Genomic DNA, 19,439 nt, shown 5'->3' on the forward strand with positions numbered 1-19,439 from the left:
TGTGTGTGTGTGTGTGTAGCCTGTTTTGTACAGTGAGCAGCAGAAATAAAAGGAGATCTTAGCGTCTGCATCAAAGCGTCCTGACTGTCAGCTGCTGTCTCGGGATGTGTTTAAGTATTCAGCAGTTTCAGCTGCGTGTTTAAAGTCGGCCGCTCAGTTTCCTGCAGCTTCAGAGGAAAACGTTGGTCCCCGGAGACATGAGAGCATTAAAGGTGCCGTAATGAGCCGAGCGAGCTGCCAGCTCCACATTAGCTTTTTAGCGCTGCCATATGTTAGCCGCTGCTCTCCGGTGTGCTCGGAGACGCCGTCCTCGTGTGACTCAGTCATGTGCCGTCAACATGCTGCCATGTTTTTAACGGGCCTGGTTGGAACGTGGCACGTTCTCCTCGAGCGAGGCTGCAGGCAGCCGTCCATCAGCCCGACTCGGCTCGGCGCTCTCCAGAAACCCAGCGGTCCACAGTTATTATATGAAATAGCTGCTGGAGAGGTTTGGCTCACACAGAACCTCTGAGAGGCCGAGGAGGAAACTGGACCTCGTTCACAAGATCACAAACATGAAGTGTGGAGGGAAGAACTCAGGAGCAGCACCGAGCAGCACCGAGCAGCACCGAGCAGCACCGCGATGAGTCCGAGCACATCTCTTCATTTATGAGAAACTGATGTGGAACTGAAACACTGGTGCCTGACAGCGCTGGCATGCTAACAAGGCTAACTTTAATATAATAACATGCTAGCATTAGCATGTGTTGGTCTGTGACGTCTGTGATGTGACGGAGCAGAATCAGAACTTCTTTATCAGCTTTCATGTTTTTAAGAGTCGATCAGAAGGAAAAGTCCAAACTGAGTCCCGTCTTTAATTCATGAATTATCTGTAGTTTCTTCTGACTGAACACAGACGACGTCGACGACCACGGCTCGTTTATTCAACAACAGAAAACTTACCAATACATTTCCACTTCCTGTGCGTCACGGCTGCAGTCGCTCCAGTCAGAACAGATATTAATTATAAAACAGGAGATTTAATGATAGAATTAAACATTATAAAACTCTGGGAACCTTTAAAATACACCGTGAACGTGTTTAAAGTGACAATTTTACTAGAACGTGTCTGTGGACCGCAGGACCGGTCCGATGAGGTCGTGACCCGAGCAGAGTTCTGTTCTCTGCTCCACCTTCAACAGGAAGTGACGGAGCTTCATATGAAGACAAAGAGAAGCTGACGGCGGGTCGCGATGAAGATTCAACAACAAGAAGGTAAGTGTGAAGAAGCAGATGGTTGATCTCTGGATGGTTCTGGATCGGCAGCATGAAGCGGGCCTGCAGTCAGGACGTCTGGTCGGAGGGTGAAGCTGCTCCGTCAGCGCTCGGCCCAACACATCAGGTTCTGATCAGCAGAAACTCATTCAGCCTTTTTATATCCAGTTAAAGAGCGTCTCAGCGTGGAAGCTCTTCTTCTCTTCTTCTCTTCTTCTCTGCTCTGCGTCTCTCGTGCCGAGATAACAGAATCTGTAATTATAGAAAACCATCTTCTGTATTTTATTATTCCTTAAATCAGATGTTCTGGTCTGGAAGCAGGAACGACGGGAACCATGGGAAAGTGACAGAGTTTAACAGCTCTGTGGTCAGAGCTTCACTTAATCTCTGCAGAGGGGGAGGGGGAGGAGGGGGGAGGAGGAGGGGGAGAGGAGGAGGAGAGGGGGGAGGAGGAGGAGGAGAGGGGGGAGGAGGAGGAGGAGAGGAGGAGGAGGAGGAGGAGGAGAGGGGGAGGAGGAGGGGGGGGGGGAGGAGAGGGGGGGGGGGGAGGAGGAGGAGAGGGGGGAGGAGGAGGAGGAGAGGGGGAGGAGGAGGAGGAGGAGGAGGAGGAGGAGAGGGGGAGGAGGAGAGGAGGAGGAGGAGAGGGGGGAGGGAGGAGGAGGAGGAGAGGGGGAGGAGGAGGGGGAGGAGGAGGAGGAGGAGGAGAGGGGGGAGGAGGAGAGGAGGAGGAGAGGAGGGGGGAGGAGGAGGAGAGGAGGAGAGGGGGGAGGGAGGAGGAGGAGGAGGAGAGGGGGGAGGAGGAGGGGGGGGAGGAGAGGAGGAGGAGGAGAGGGGGAGGAGGAGAGGAGGAGGAGAGGGGAGGGAGGAGGAGGAGAGGGGGAGGAGGAGGAGGAGAGGAGGAGAAGAGGAGGAGGAGAGGGCGGAGGGAGGAGGAGAAGAGGAGGAGAGGGGGGGAGGAGGAGGGGGGGAGGAGGAGGAGGAGGCGAGGGGGGAGGATCAGCTGTGTGACCTCCTGGAAAACATGGATGCCGTGGAAACAAGAACAGATGACAGATTCTGAGTCTGAGTTGTGTGTGTGTGTGTGTGTGTGTGTGTGTGTGTGTGTGTGTGTGTGTGTGTGAAGCTAGCTGACGTTAGCATCCCTCTGGTTCTGGTTGTTCTTGAACTGGACCTTTGTCCTGCAGAGGTTCTGTGTAAGCGTGAGCCGCTCGCGTCGTCTCGTCCTCTTCGTGTTCTTCGCTCTTTAAACAGCTCCTGAACATTTGGATCATGTTTCAGTTCTGGCCCGGCTGCTGTGTTATTTAGTGGATCCAGCTTTGAGTATTCTGAGATCCAGGCCCGCCCCCGCCCCCCCCTCACAGATCGAGCCTCGCAGAGATCCCGGGACTCTAAAAGTGCTGCGGGTCGAGGTTTAACACAGAGAGTCTGGCAGGGAGCAGAAACCAGAGCGAGTCTGGCAGCAGAGACCAGGATCCAGAGCGAGTCCTGGAGGACTGCGGTGCCGAAGGTGGAAGCGAACCCGGTATTTATCTCCGTTTAGAACAATGTGGGTGAGATCCCTCCCGTCCTCGAGGAGGCCTCAGCAGGAAGGTGTGGCTCAGATCTGCAGCTCCGAGCTGAGGCTTGGCCTGCAGACAGCAGCAGACCGGAGGGGGGGCGAGGGGGGGCTTTCTGGGCCGCTGTGGATCCAGTTCTGGAACAGGATGGAAGGAGTGCGGCGCAGGGCGGCGCTCCAAGCTGTCAGCGGGCTCTTGACGGAGCGCTCTGAGGTGGACGGGCCCTCGCGGGGCCTCTCAGCACATAATTGCATCCAAAAGGTTTCTGTCAGCTCGCCAGCACAGCACAGCGAGCTGCAGCGGGCCGGGCTCAGGACTACAAGTCCAACAGCACCAGCACATTGCATACACACACACACACACACACACACACACACACACACACACACACTGTGTGCTGACGGTATTTCAAAGTAAAAGTACTCGACTGACTCCTGATCAGTTACATCATCGTCACCGTGGAGACGCTGTACGCACAGTGAGACGGGTCGGTCCAGAGGTTCTCTACATCTGGGTCGGGCCCCACATGAATCTGAACTCTTCTCTGATTGATCTCTCTGACATCACTCACATATTGATCACTGATCAGATCATAAACTTGTTCTGACAGAAGATTTGATCCTCTCAGATCTGCAGGAAAGTAACTGAGTAAATGTACTCAGTTACTTTCCTGCAGATCTGAGACTCCGAATGTTTATTATTATTATATTATTATTGCAGATGTTGTTTACATGTTAACTGTTGAAGTCAAATATTATAATTTAATCATCATAATAATAATATTTGTCTTTCAAATGTTTTCAGAAAAAATCTGATCATCCGTCGTCCCGTAAACACCTGTCAGGATATTATATTATTATCGTCATCGCTGTTATTATTATTTGTATTGTTGTTGTTATTTATTATTATTTTAAGTTTTACTGTTGTTATTATTTATTATTGTTGTTGTTGTTGTTGTTTTATTTATTATTGTTGTTATTAAATTAATCAGATTCTGTTATTATTGAAGTTATTTAGTTTTTAATAATTTCAGTGTTTATTTCTTTCAGCCTGGATGAATCGATCCGTCTGATCAATATGTTTCTGATCTGTGTGTCTTTAATTGATCGTTCACATTATTTTGTTTTTAATCACTTCATAAAGACTCAGTCTGCTCCTTCAGAACCAGCTGGTTCCGTTTGGTTGGTTGAGAGTCAGTTAGTCTTCCGGTCCGAGTCACTTTAAAGGTGTTCTGACGGGTCGTGTTGGTCCATGACAGCAGATATCAGTGAGCTCCTCGTCTCTGACGGGTTCTTATGAATCAGGTCGGATCGGCGGCTCCTGGACCGTTAATGTGCCGTGATGGCCGACATCTTGGCCTGCCAGATGTCATCAGGACAGCGAGGACGGAGCGGCGGCGTGCCGTGAATATTCCTCCACCTCATTACTGAGCCTCCACCCTGACGATGATCCGCTCCGACACCATCAGTATGAATAATTATCATCTGGACCCAGTTTGAGCTCAAATCTGTGAAGAACCTCTGAGTGGTTTTCAAGTTCTGTCAGCTGCTCGTGTAAAATCTTTACATTAAGTCACGTGCTGATGATTTAATGTGGTGATGTCATCTCGTGTTTGTGGTGATGTCATCAGTGATGAAACTACAGAAGTCATATTTTATATTTACAGCAGAACGTTTGAACATCAGCTGATCATTTTACAAACGTACAGATCACAGTTCAGAGAGCAACAACAAATATTTAAACACTTTAAATATAAACGGAACAGAACTGTGGAGGATCAGCGGTGCCGACTGGAGTCAGAACTGAACGACGGGTCGCAATGAGGAAAATAAAGAAACGGTCCGAGACGAACGTGTTGGTGCTGGTTCAGGGCGTGTCGCTGCACTTTAAGTGAAACCTGATTAGAACTTGTTCTCTCTGTAATTTCCTATAATTTCTGCCTGTAATTAACTTCAGCTGCAGCCTGAACAGAACCATCAGTGTTCCATCTTCATTACAGAACAACGACCATCCCAGAGCCTGACGGGTCACTAATGAGCCCAGCGACACGACTGGATCGTTAAAGCCACTCGGCTGCACCGAGACATACGGATCAGAACATGTGAGCCACTGCAGCTGACCCACAGAACCTGAGCCACTGCAGCTGACCCACAGAACCTGAACCACTGCAGCTGACCCACAGATCATGACCCGCAGAATCTGACCCAAAGCCGGACCAAACTCAGTTCAGGACAGAAACAAGTTTCCTGACTGCATTCAGCTGTTAGCCTCCAGAACAGTTCTGACTGAAAGAAGTCAGCATGTAAAGACCCGGATGTTAGCCTGTAGCAGAAGTTAACACTGATGTTAGCCTGTAGCAGAAGCTAATACTGACGTTAGCCTGTAGCAGAAGCTAACACTGATGTTAGCCTGTAGCAGAAGCTAAAACTGACGTTAGCCTGTAGCAGTAGCTAACACTGATGTTAGCCTGTAGCAGAAGCTAACACTGATGTTAGCCTGTAGCAGAAGCTAACACTGACGTTAGCCTGTAGCAGTAGCTAACACTGACGTGAGCCTATAGAAGAAGCTAACACTGACGTTAGCCTGTAGTAGAAGCTAACACTGATGTTAGCCTGTAGCAGAAGCTAACACTGGTGTTAGCCTGTTGGAGAAGCTAACACTAGAGTTAGCCTGCTAGCTTTATAATTCCATGTATTCATCCACCTCCATGATCGACTTTTCAACTAATTGAAGCGGATATCTAAGCTCATCTATTCCTGTCCTTTGTAGTGAGCTAGCCAATGACAAGTGAGATGAGACGCCTGTTGTCATGGATACAGGCCATCAAGTTTACGGTTTACTGTTTTTAGAGTGTCCAGGATCAGGACTGTAGCGTGTCCAGGATCAGGACTGTAGAGTGTCCAGGATCAGGACTGTAGCGTGTCCAGGATCAGGACTGTAGCGTGTCCAGGATCAGGACTGCAGTTTATCCTGCAGCTGACCGCAGGACTGATGTGAACTGATTTCTCTACACAAGCTGACGTGTGCGGTTGAAGATGCCAATGCTAATTAATTAGCATCTCATTTTCCTGAGCGGGGGGCATGACAGGAAATGGGAGCTGGACCATGATGGTGCCCCCCCTCCTCCCCCCTCGTCCCTCCTTGCCTGGGAGGCTCCCACTAATTGGGTCAGGATCATTGACTCCTTCAGGATCAGGGGACAGATAATAAATGAAGAAGGAGGATGAAGCTGTGGTGAAGCGACAGCGCCCACAGCTGATCTGAGATCATCTCTGATCATGTTCAGTGAGAATGTGCTCAGCAGGAGGAAATACATGGAATACAGATTCTAAAACTGATTCATGATTGGCCTGAATAAATAAAACTGAATGATTGTGATGTTTTTAAAGCGACTCTCTGAAGGTGTTGAGAGCGGCTCACATCCCGTCCGTCCTCGTCTGGTACGTCAATCACATGATCTGGGCGTCAGCCGGCCTTGCGGGTCCAGAGGTCGACACCGAGGTTTGTTCTCTCGGTTTTCTCTGCTGTCGAAGGTCGGCCAAACGTGGAGCCTGAAATCTGAAGCCTGGGGATGTTTTGTGGTGAACGGCAGGAGGAAGAAATAGAAAGTCTAAGTGAAGGTACACTTCAGAGAGTCTGGTTTCTCTCACCACATCGTCACAATGCCAGTACACAACACAGCGACATATTGAAGCCAGACCCCCACAGGCCCAGAGAGCCGGTTCCACACGAAGCCACAACAAAGACCTGCAAACTTCACAGGGTCCATCATGAACCGGAGCCGCAGCCAGGACTGAAATAAAACCGCTCTGCACAGACCAGAATCGTAAAGAACTACCCAAAACTGACTTCATGTGGGCGACCAGGACTCCAAAACATATCCAGCAGCAAGTTATCAGATCCATGAGTTATCGCACAGGATCGACTTCAGGACAACCTGAGGGAACAAACCTGAGGGAACAAATCTGAGGGAACAAATCTAAGGGAACAAATCTAAGGGAACAAACCTGAGAGAACAAATCTGAGGGAACTAACATGAGGGAACAAACCTGAGGAAACAAATCTAAGGGAACAAACCTCAGAGAACAAACCTGAGAGAACAAATCTGAGGGAACTAACCTGAGGGAACAAACCTGAGGAAACAAATCTAAGGGAACAAATCTGAGAGAACAAACCTGAGAGAACAAATCTGAGGGAACTAACCTGAGGGAACAAACCTGAGGAAACAAATCTAAGGGAACAAACCTGAGGAAACAAATCTGAGCGAACAAACCTAAGGGAACTAACCTGAGAGAACAAACCTGAGGGAACAAATCTGAGGGAACAAACCTGAGGAAACAAATCTAACGGAACAAATCTGCGAGAACAAACCTGAGGGAACTAACCTGAGGGAACAAACCTGAGGAAACAAACCTGAGGAAACAAATCTAAGGGAACAAACCTGAGGAAACAAATCTGAGCAAACAAATCTAAGGGAACAAATCTGAGAGAACAAACCTGAGAGAACAAATCTGAGGGAACTAACCTGAGGGAACAAACCTGAGGAAACAAATCTAAGGGAACAAATCTGAGAGAACAAACCTGAGAGAACAAATCTGAGGGAACTAACCTGAGGGAACAAACCTGAGGAAACAAATCTAAGGGAACAAACCCGAGGAAACAAATCTGAGCGAACAAACCTGAGGGAACTAACCTGAGAGAACAAACCTGAGGGAACAAATCTAAGGGAACAAATCTGAGAGAACAAACCTGAGAGAACAAACCTGAGGGAACTAACCTGAGGGAACAAACCTGAGGAAACAAATCTAAGGGAACAAACTTGAGGAAACAAATCTAAGGGAACAAACCTGAGGAAACAAATCTAAGGGAACAAACTTGAGGAAACAAATCTAAGGGAACAAACCTGAGGAAACAAATCTGAGAAAACAAACCTGAGGAAACAAATCTGAGCAAACAAACCTGAGGGAACTAACCTGAGAGAACAAACCTGAGGGAACAAATCTAAGGGAACAAATCTGAGAGAACAAACCTGAGGGAACTAACCTGAGGGAACAAACTTGAGGGAACAAATCTAAGGGAACAAACCTGAGGAAACAAATCTGAGAGAACTAACCTGAGAGAACAAATCTGAGAGAACAAACCTGAGGGAACAAATCAGAGGGAACTAACCTCAGATAACGAACTTCAGAGAACAAACCTGAGAGAACAAACCTCAGAGAACAATGCTTTGCATTTGGGGGTTACAAGAGGATCAAAACTGTTGTTTCTGTAAAACTGAAGTTGAAGATATCGTGCATCTTTTTTGGTTTTGTCCATATGTGGCTATGTTTTGGATGACCTTGGGAAAATGGTTAGCCTTAAACTCCCTTGTGTTGTCAATGTGCCCTCAAACAATAATATTTGGCGAATTAAGCAATGGATGTCCAAACGTTTTGAATACAGTTATTTTACTGGGTAAGAGATTTAATCTTTGAACTGAAAGGAAAATTGTTTTTGACGTTGTTTAACTTTCTCTCCTTTTTGAAACATTATTTTAAGTGAGAGGGTATTATCGCAAATAGACAGCAAAAGATCAAGGATTATGAAAAAAAATCGAATACATTAAGGCCTTGGTTAAAAGATTGAGGATGATGAATTGTGTCTGTTTTTTGGCAATAGTGTTTTTGTTTGTTTGGCTTTTTATTTTTTATTTTTTTGTATGTCACTTGTGAAAGATGTTTGTTTGCTTTTTGTGTCCTTGTGTTTTGTATTTACCGTTTTAATGTAATAATTAAAAAAAAAAAAAAAAAAAAAAACCTGAGAGAATCAGAACCATGAGAGGAGTCCAGGTGATCACATGATCAATCAGATAAGAGTATCCAGCATGACGTTTAGATTCTTCTTTCTTCACCTTTAGTGAGACAAACAGTTGTTTGTTTGTTTTTTTACAAAATATAATAAATTACATTTTAAAATACATTGGTAAAATATACATAATTATAAATATATATAATTAATTCTAATTGTACTTTATGTATTTAAAACTGTTACTTAAGATGCATTCAGCGTCTTAAGTTAATCAAACCTGATCACATTAATCACACTTCAGATGATCGTTCAGGGACAAACATGAAGAAGCTCGTCAGTCTCACGTCACGGCCACCCTCAGTGTCCACATACTTTTGGCCGGGTAGTATTTTTTCCCCCGTCTTGTAATCTGATTCCACATCAGTGATCACAGCTGTGGTTGTCGTATACTACATATATACATGTACATATACACATACATAAACATATATACACATCTATATGTAGAAGAGACGTTGTATCTTCAGTCTCACGTTCCCTCTCTGGCCCTCTGGAGGCTGCAGACTCTGTGAGCTCTCAGAGGGAGAAGAAAGAAATAAAAAGTCACACATGATCCTCATTATCTGATCTGAGGTCTGCTGCAGCGAACGCAGCTCTGAAGCAGAGAGAGAAGAGAAATGAAGACAGTAAAGAGTCGACCACATCAGTCCACATCGGTCCACGCCTGGTTCTGGTCCCCGAGGAACACGAGACGTTCCCGAGCCGATTATCTGCTCGACAACAGGACGACAAGACGACAGCGAGGAAGCCATTTTGTGGGCAGAGACAGACACTCAGACTCTGACGGGATTTATCGTCCACACACACATTCATCAACACGCCGACAGATTCACACACGGATCAGATTCATCTGTCAGCACATACACAAGCCTTAAGCCTAGCTTAGCACAAACAATGGAAGCAGAGGGGAACTGTTAGCAAAGGCCTATCAAAGCCTGAAGCCTCGCTCACACACTGAACCACTGAATAGGTCGATCGTCCCGGCGTGTGGAACCGGTTCTGTTGGGTTCAGGCAACAAGAAATGAAAGAAAATGATTTCCATATACAGAAATAACTTCAGTTCCAAACGTCTGGCTTCATATTCTGCCTGAACGTCACCACGTCCTCCCCACACAGCCTTCATACTGCTTCACCTGACGTCCTCCTTTGCAGCTGTAATAATACCTGCAGCCACTAGAGGTCGCCACCTGACAGCAAACACAATGATAAACTGCATCCAGAGTCGACAGGCTGTTACAGCCGACATGTACAAGTTTATATTTCATTACAACTATTAATGTGATTGGTCGATACGACTCAAGTCGGATTTACCAGAACGCCAAACTCTTTTATAAAAAGGTGTCAGGTTTATTCTCTGATGTGTGTTTTAACTAAATAAATCACAAAAAAACAAAATTGCCAGATTTGTAAAGGGAGTTCTGCTGAATGTTGTACTCGTAGCCTAGCTTAGTATAATAAAAACTGTTAGCTAAGGTCAGTAAAGTGTTTCAGTTAAATGTTCTGACTGTCATCGTCGCCACACAGGCCGAATTTAAAACCCACCGGTTGTATAAAAAGGTTTCAGTTTCACTTTGTTCACTAGAAACTAAATCGTGAGGTTTTGAAGGGGAGTTCTGCAGGCTTTCAAACACAGTGACTAACCGAGATATGTGTTGTTTAGCGTAGCTTAGCCTAGCTTAGCAAAAAATACCAAAAGCAAAGGGAAACTGTTATCTTAGCTTCACCACAAGATAAAGATCTACTGTCAAAAGACTCAAAGTCAACACATGATGTTCAATATGTTAGAAGCCAATCATATTTCAAACACTGTGGATTTATGACTTTAATGTAGCTACGCTAACAGTTTCCCTCTGCTTCCACTCTTTATGCTAAGCTAAGCTAGACAACAGGTAGGCAACAGAACTAACACTTTAGTTTCTTTGTGATTTATTTAGTGAGAACACAAAACATGTTTCAGCAGAGAGGAACCGTGTTGTTGTTTACAGGCAGTTCATCGAACCGGGTCGGCCGTCTTCCCTCAGCGCTGATTAGTTCTTCTGTTTTTTCCAGAACCGCTGAAGACACGCGGACATTTTAATGAGATGACAGAAAAATTCATCTGTAAACTGCAGACACATAAAAATCAAGAGAGCAGAGAGAAATAAATGACTTCTACAGAGGACCACTACGGAGGACCGGACTGGACCGGACCGGACTGGACACTCAAGCTCAGGACACAGGAACACTTTGGACCGTCCCGGGTCGAACGTTACAGTAAGAGGTAACATTTGATCAGAGTGGAAACTGGAGACGTGACGAGATTCTGTCACGATGTCGAGAACACAAACATTGAGTCATCGTCACGACGACAGAGTTAACGAGCTAACGAGCTAACGAGTCACGAGAGACGACGCCATCAGAGTCATGATCGTCTCATCGCTCGCTGGCCGCTTCACAGCAAACCACAAAAACTTTATGAATTCTGCCTGTTAATAATAAAGTTCTGATCCGAGACGTGCTGTCAGCTGATTGTTCCTCTGATCAGATTGTTGATCCATTGTTTCTCCTCCAGTCTCTGAACAACATGTTCTGCTGTGATGATGTCACAAATAACTCGTGTCATTCTCAGAAAACAAAGACATTATTAATATTCTGTATGAATTCAGAAAATAAATAACACGTTTGACCCTTCAGAGCTCCTGTACTTTTCAGATAGTAAAATGTTTGAGATGATTAATATATAATGTTTGTTAAAACTGAAAGTGTTTATATTTATATTGAACTTTTTATAATTACAGCTGCAGAAATGTTTTATTTACAGAAACATAACTTTATTCAATCATAACTTTATTCAATCATAATTTTATTCAATCATAATTTTATTCAATCATAACTTTATTGACAGATAACTGCTGATGTTTGTTAAATGTTGATATTTTCAGTGATTTACAGATGAACACACGTTGAATGATTCAGATGAAATCACTGTAAATGTGTTCCAGTTTTATTCTTTGTGAAACAGTGAAACACTGTTCGGTCCAGGTCTGATCACCCTGATCAATAAGCAGTCAGTGTAATGATCCTACATGTATTGATTCTGCTGATTTGTTGTTTGATTGAAGCTTTTACTTTCTGAAGAAGTGGATGCAGAAACATGTTTATCATCGTGAGTCTTCATCTTCAGTGTTTTGGCCTCGTGCAGTTTCATGTTTTTCAGACTGAAGCTGAAGTGATTCTCAGATTACGAGCAGCGTCGGGTCAGAACCACCTGCTCCTCTCGGCAGGATGATTGTTTTTCTTGGTGTTTGTCTTCAGATTGAGTCTCTGCGGCAGATAATCTGATAAAACGCTGATCAGTTTACGGGAAAGTTTTCCATGAGAGCGTCAGGATTTCACATCTCATCAGACACTTTCCACACTTCATCACCGCAGAGTGCGACTCTCCAATCTTAGAGCGGAGGAGATTAAAAGGGGAATTACAACATAATCTTAAATAATCCAAACAGCACGGACACTCGAGTGCAGAGTTATTCTGAGGTCTGACAACACTGTCAATCAACACCCGGATTACAGTTAAAATTAGCACGAAAACTTGCTGTTAATTTGTCGCGGTCGCCTGTGAGCGAAGATTAATCTGAGGAAGCTCACAGATAAAACTGATTAAACACATAATGATTTCATATCTTCACCCGCTGAGCTGCATTCAGTCTGACAGCACAGATTACAGCATCGTGTTTCAAACCAGGAGCGTGCGACTGTACGAGCTCCGGGTACGGTGGCCTCGAGGGGCCAAACTGACCTCCACACAGCAGGTTAACATAGAACTGTGTGTGCGAGGTCGTCACAGCTCAGAGTGTGTTTCACATGTTTCAGATATTTGACTTTAAACAGTTCATGACCTCGTGTTTCTGAACATTGTCTCAACGTTTAGAGACCGCTGGACAGTTTCCAGCCGTGTTCATGGAGACAGAACCACAAAGCACTTTGTTTCGGACCTGGTGGTTCTGAAGCTCAGAGTGCCTCGACGAGAGACTGAAGTTTCAACATGAGCGCGTTGGTGAGACGAGCTGAGGAGGATCATCAGGTCTGAAACAGGATCAGAGTGAAACCAAACGTCTCCGGGCTTCTCTGGATGTGAGCAGCTGAAAGTCGGACGGTTTCAATCGATTTCTGAATGTTTGTGCCGAGCGAGAGATTAACAGCTGCTGCAGGAGCCGAGCGAAGCAGAACCAGCCGCATGTTCTCATGTCGGCAACAGGATTTCACAGGAGAGCAGAGTTCACGTCCCGCCTCAGACCTGCAGGTGGTACAGCCACTGATCCTGCAGCCGCCATCAGACCGTCTACAGTGAATACAGTCAATACAGTCAATACAGTAAATACAGTCAATACAGTCAATACAGTCAACACAGTTCATACAGTGAATACAGTCAATACAGTCAACACAGTCAACACAGTAAATACAGTCAACACAGTCAACACAGTAAATACAGTCAACACAGTCAACACAGTGAATACAGTCAATACAGTCAACACAGTAAATACAGTCAACACAGTCAACACAGTCAACACAGTGAATACAGTCAACACAGTTAATACAGTGAATACAGTCAATACAGTCAACACAGTTAATACAGTGAATACAGTCAATACAGTCAACACAGTCAACACAGTCAACACAGTAAATACAGTCAACACAGTCAACACAGTGAATACAGTCAACACAGTTAATACAGTGAATACAGTCAATACAGTCAATACGGTTGATACAGTCAACACAGTCAATACAGTCAATACAGTCAACACAGTCAACACAGTGAATACAGTCAATACAGTTAATACAGTCAACAAAGTTAATACAGTGAATACAGTGAATACAGTCAATACAGTCAATACAGTTAATACAGTCAACACAGTTAATACAGTGAATACAGTCAATACAGTCAATACAGTTAATACAGTCAACACAGTCAATACAGTTAATACAGTCAACACAGTCAACACAGTAAATACAGTCAACACAGTCAGCACAGTCAACACAGTAAATACAGTCAACACAGTCAACACAGTGAATACAGTTAATACAGTCAACACAGTCAACACAGTCAATACAGTTAATACAGTCAACACAGTCAACACAGTAAATACAGTCAACACAGTCAACACAGTGAATACAGTTAATACAGTCAACACAGTCAACACAGTGAATACAGTGAATACAGTCAATACAGTCAATACAGTTAATACAGTGAATACAGTCAATACAGTCAATACAGTCAACACAGTCAACACAGTGAATACAGTCAACACAGTTAATACAGTGAATACAGTCAATACAGTCAATACGGTTGATACAGTCAACACAGTCAATACAGTCAATACAGTCAACACAGTCAACACAGTGAATACAGTCAATACAGTTAATACAGTCAACAAAGTTAATACAGTGAATACAGTGAATACAGTCAATACAGTCAATACAGTTAATACAGTCAACACAGTTAATACAGTGAATACAGTCAATACAGTCAATACAGTTAATACAGTCAACACAGTCAATACAGTTAATACAGTCAACACAGTCAACACAGTAAATACAGTCAACACAGTCAGCACAGTCAACACAGTAAATACAGTCAACACAGTCAACACAGTGAATACAGTTAATACAGTCAACACAGTCAACACAGTCAATACAGTTAATACAGTCAACACAGTCAACACAGTAAATACAGTCAACACAGTCAACACAGTGAATACAGTTAATACAGTCAACACAGTCAACACAGTGAATACAGTGAATACAGTCAATACAGTCAATACAGTTAATACAGTGAATACAGTCAATACAGTCAATACAGTCAATACAGTTAATACAGTCAATACAGTGAATACAGTCAATACAGTTAATACAGTCAATACAGTTAATACAGTCAACACAGTGAATACAGTCAATACAGTTAATACAGTCAACACAGTTAATACAGTGAATACAGTCAATACAGTCAATACACTCAATACAGTTAATACAGTCAACACAGTTAATACAGTCAACACAGTGAATACAGTCAACACAGTTGATACAGTGAATACAGTCAATTCAGTCAATACAGTCAATACAGTTAATACAGTCAACACAGTTAATACAGTGAATACAGTGAATACAGTCAACACAGTCAACACAGTCAACACAGTAAATACAGTCAACACAGTCAACACAGTAAATACAGTCAACACAGTCAACACAGTGAATACAGTCAACACAGTTAATACAGTGAATACAGTCAATACAGCCAATACAGTTAATACAGTCAACACAGTTAATACAGTGAATACAGTCAATACAGTTAATACAGTCAACACAGTCAATACAGTTAATACAGTCAATACAGTCAACACAGTCAACACAGTGAATACAGTCAATACAGTTAATACAGTCAACACAGTTAATACAGTGAATACAGTGAATACAGTCAATACAGCCAATACAGTTAATACAGTCAACACAGTGAATACAGTCAATACAGTTAATACAGTTAATACAGTCAATACAGTCAATACAGTTAATACAGTCAACACAGTCAATACAGTTAATACAGTCAATACAGTCAACACAGTCAACACAGTGAATACAGTCAATACAGTTAATACAGTGAATACAGTCAACACAGTCAACACAGTGAATACAGTCAACACAGTTAATACAGTGAATACAGTGAATACAGTCAACACAGTCAACACAGTGAATACAGTCAACACAGTTAATACAGTGAATACAGTGAATACAGTCAATACAGTCAATACAGTTAATACAGTCAACACAGTTAATACAGTCAATACAGTCAATACAGTCAATACAGTTAATACAGTCAACACAGTCAATACAGTTAATACAGTCAACACAGTCAACACAGTCAACACAGTAAATACAGTCAACACAGTCAACACAGTAAATACAGTCAACACAGTCAACACAGTGAATACAGTTAATACAGTCAACACAGTCAATACAGTTAATACAGTCAACACAGTCAACACAGTCAACACAGTAAATACAGTCAACACAGTCAACACAGTGAATACAGTTAATACAGTCAACACAGTCAATACAGTCAACACAGTCAACACAGTGAATACAGTGAATACAGTCAATACAGTCAATACAGTTAATACAGTCAATACAGTCAATACAGTTAATACAGTCAATACAGTTTATACAGTCAACACAGTGAATACAGTCAATACAGTTAATACAGTCAACACAGTTAATACAGTGAATACAGTCAATACAGTCAATACAGTCAATAGAGTTAATACAGTCAACACAGTTAATACAGTGAATACAGTCAATACAGTCAATACAGTTCATACAGTCAATACAGTCAATACAGTTAATACAGTCGATACAGTTAATACAGTCAACACAGTCAACACAGTGAATACAGTCAATACAGTTAATACAGTGAATACAGTCAACACAGTCAACACAGTGAATACAGTCAACACAGTTAATACAGTGAATACAGTGAATACAGTCAACACAGTCAACACAGTGAATACAGTCAACACAGTTAATACAGTGAATACAGTGAATACAGTCAATACAGTCAATACAGTTAATACAGTCAACACAGTTAATACAGTCAATACAGTCAATACAGTCAATACAGTTAATACAGTCAACACAGTCAATACAGTTAATACAGTCAACACAGTCAACACAGTCAACACAGTAAATACAGTCAACACAGTCAACACAGTAATACAGTCAACACAGTCAACACAGTGAATACAGTTAATACAGTCAACACAGTCAATACAGTTAATACAGTCAACACAGTCAACACAGTCAACACAGTAAATACAGTCAACACAGTCAACACAGTGAATACAGTTAATACAGTCAACACAGTCAATACAGTCAACACAGTCAACACAGTGAATACAGTGAATACAGTCAATACAGTCAATACAGTTAATACAGTCAATACAGTCAATACAGTTAATACAGTCAATACAGTTTATACAGTCAACACAGTCAATACAGTCAATACAGTTAATACAGTCAACACAGTTAATACAGTGAATACAGTCAATACAGTCAATACAGTCAATAGAGTTAATACAGTCAACACAGTTAATACAGTGAATACAGTCAATACAGTCAATACAGTTAATACAGTCAATACAGTCAATACAGTTAATACAGTCGATACAGTTAATACAGTCAACACAGTGAATACAGTCAATACATTTAATACAGTCAACACAGTTAATACAGTGAATACAGTGAATACAGTCAATACAGTCAATACAGTTAATACAGTCAACACAGTTCATACAGTGAATACAGTCAATACAGTCAATACAGTTAATACAGTCAACACAGTCAATACAGTTAATACAGTCAATACAGTCAACACAGTCAACACAGTGTATACAGTGAATACAGTTAATACAGTCAACACAGTTAATACAGTGAATACAGTCAATACAGTCAATACAGTTAATACAGTCAACACAGTTAATACAGTGAATACAGTGAATACAGTCAATACAGTCAATACAGTTAATACAGTCAACACAGTCAATACAGTTAATACAGTCAACACAGTCAACACAGTCAACACAGTAAATACAGTCAACACAGTCAACACAGTGAATACAGTTAATACAGTCAACACAGTCAACACAGTCAATACAGTCAACACAGTCAACACAGTCAACACAGTTAATACAGTCAACACAGTCAACACAGTGAATACAGTTAATACAGTCAATACAGTCAACACAGTCAACACAGTGAATACAGTCAATACAGTTAATACAGTCAACACAGTTAATACAGTGAATACAGTGAATACAGTGAATACAGTCAATACAGTTAATACAGTCAACACAGTTAATACAGTCAATACAGTCAATACAGTCAATACAGTTAATACAGTCAACACAGTCAATACAGTTAATACAGTCAACACAGTCAACACAGTCAACACAGTAAATACAGTCAACACAGTCAACACAGTAAATACAGTCAACACAGTCAACACAGTGAATACAGTTAATACAGTCAACACAGTCAATACAGTAAATACAGTCAACACAGTCAACGCAGTGAATACAGTTAATACAGTCAACACAGTCAATACAGTCAACACAGTCAACACAGTGAATACAGTGAATACAGTGAATACAGTCAATACAGTCAATACAGTTAATACAGTTAATACAGTCAATACAGTCAATACAGTCAACACAGTGAATACAGTCAATACAGTTAATACAGTCAAAATACAGTTAATACAGTCAACACAGTTAATACAGTGAATACAGTCAATACAGTCAATACAGTCAATACAGTTAATACAGTCAACACAGTTAATACAGTGAATACAGTCAATACAGTCAATACAGTTAATACAGTCAACACAGTCAATACAGTTAATACAGTCAATACAGTCAACACAGTCAACACAGTGTATACAGTGAATACAGTTAATACAGTCAACACAGTTAATACAGTGAATACAGTCAATACAGTCAATACAGTTAATACAGTCAACACAGTTAATACAGTGAATACAGTCAATACAGTCAATACAGTCAATACAGTTAATACAGTCAACACAGTCAATACAGTTAATACAGTCAACACAGACAACACAGTCAACACAGTAAATACAGTCAACACAGTCAACACAGTGAATACAGTTAATACAGTCAACACAGTCAACACAGTCAATACAGTCAACACAGTCAACACAGTAAATACAGTCAACACAGTCAACACAGTGAATACAGTTAATACAGTCAACACAGTCAATACAGTCGACACAGTCAACACAGTGAATACAGTGAATACAGTGAATACAGTCAATACAGTTAATACAGTCAATACAGTCAATACAGTCAACACAGTGAATACAGTGAATACAGTCAATACAGTCAATACAGTTAATACAGTCAACACAGTTAACACAGTGAATACAGTCAATACAGTCAATACAGTTAATACAGTCAACACAGTCAATACAGTTAATAAAGTCAATACAGTCAACACAGTCAACACAGTGAATACAGTCAATACAGTCAATACAGTTAATACAGTCAACACAGTCAATACAGTTAATAAAGTCAATACAGTCAACACAGTCAATACAGTTAATACAGTCAACACAGTCAACACAGTAAATACAGTCAACACAGTGAATACAGTTAATACAGTCAACACAGTCAATACAGTCAACACAGTCAACACAGTGAATACAGTCAATACAGTCAATACAGTCAATACAGTCAATACAGTGAATACAGTCAATACAGTTAATACAGTCAATACAGTTAATACAGTCAACACAGTGAATACAGTCAATACAGTTAATACAGTCAACACAGTCAACACAGTCAACACAGTAAATACAGTCAACACAGTCAACACAGTGAATACAGTTAATACAGTCAACACAGTCAACACAGTCAATACAGTCAACACAGTCAACACAGTCAACACAGTTAATACAGTCAACACAGTCAACACAGTGAATACAGTTAATACAGTCAATACAGTCAACACAGTCAACACAGTGAATACAGTCAATACAGTTAATACAGTCAACACAGTTAATACAGTGAATACAGTGAATACAGTGAATACAGTCAACACAGTTAATACAGTCAATACAGTCAATACAGTCAATACAGTTAATACAGTCAACACAGTCAATACAGTTAATACAGTCAACACAGTCAACACAGTCAACACAGTGAATACAGTTAATACAGTCAACACAGTCAATACAG

This window comes from Sparus aurata, chromosome 9, assembly GCF_900880675.1.
Source record: "Sparus aurata chromosome 9, fSpaAur1.1, whole genome shotgun sequence".
Lineage (NCBI taxonomy): Eukaryota > Metazoa > Chordata > Actinopteri > Spariformes > Sparidae > Sparus > Sparus aurata.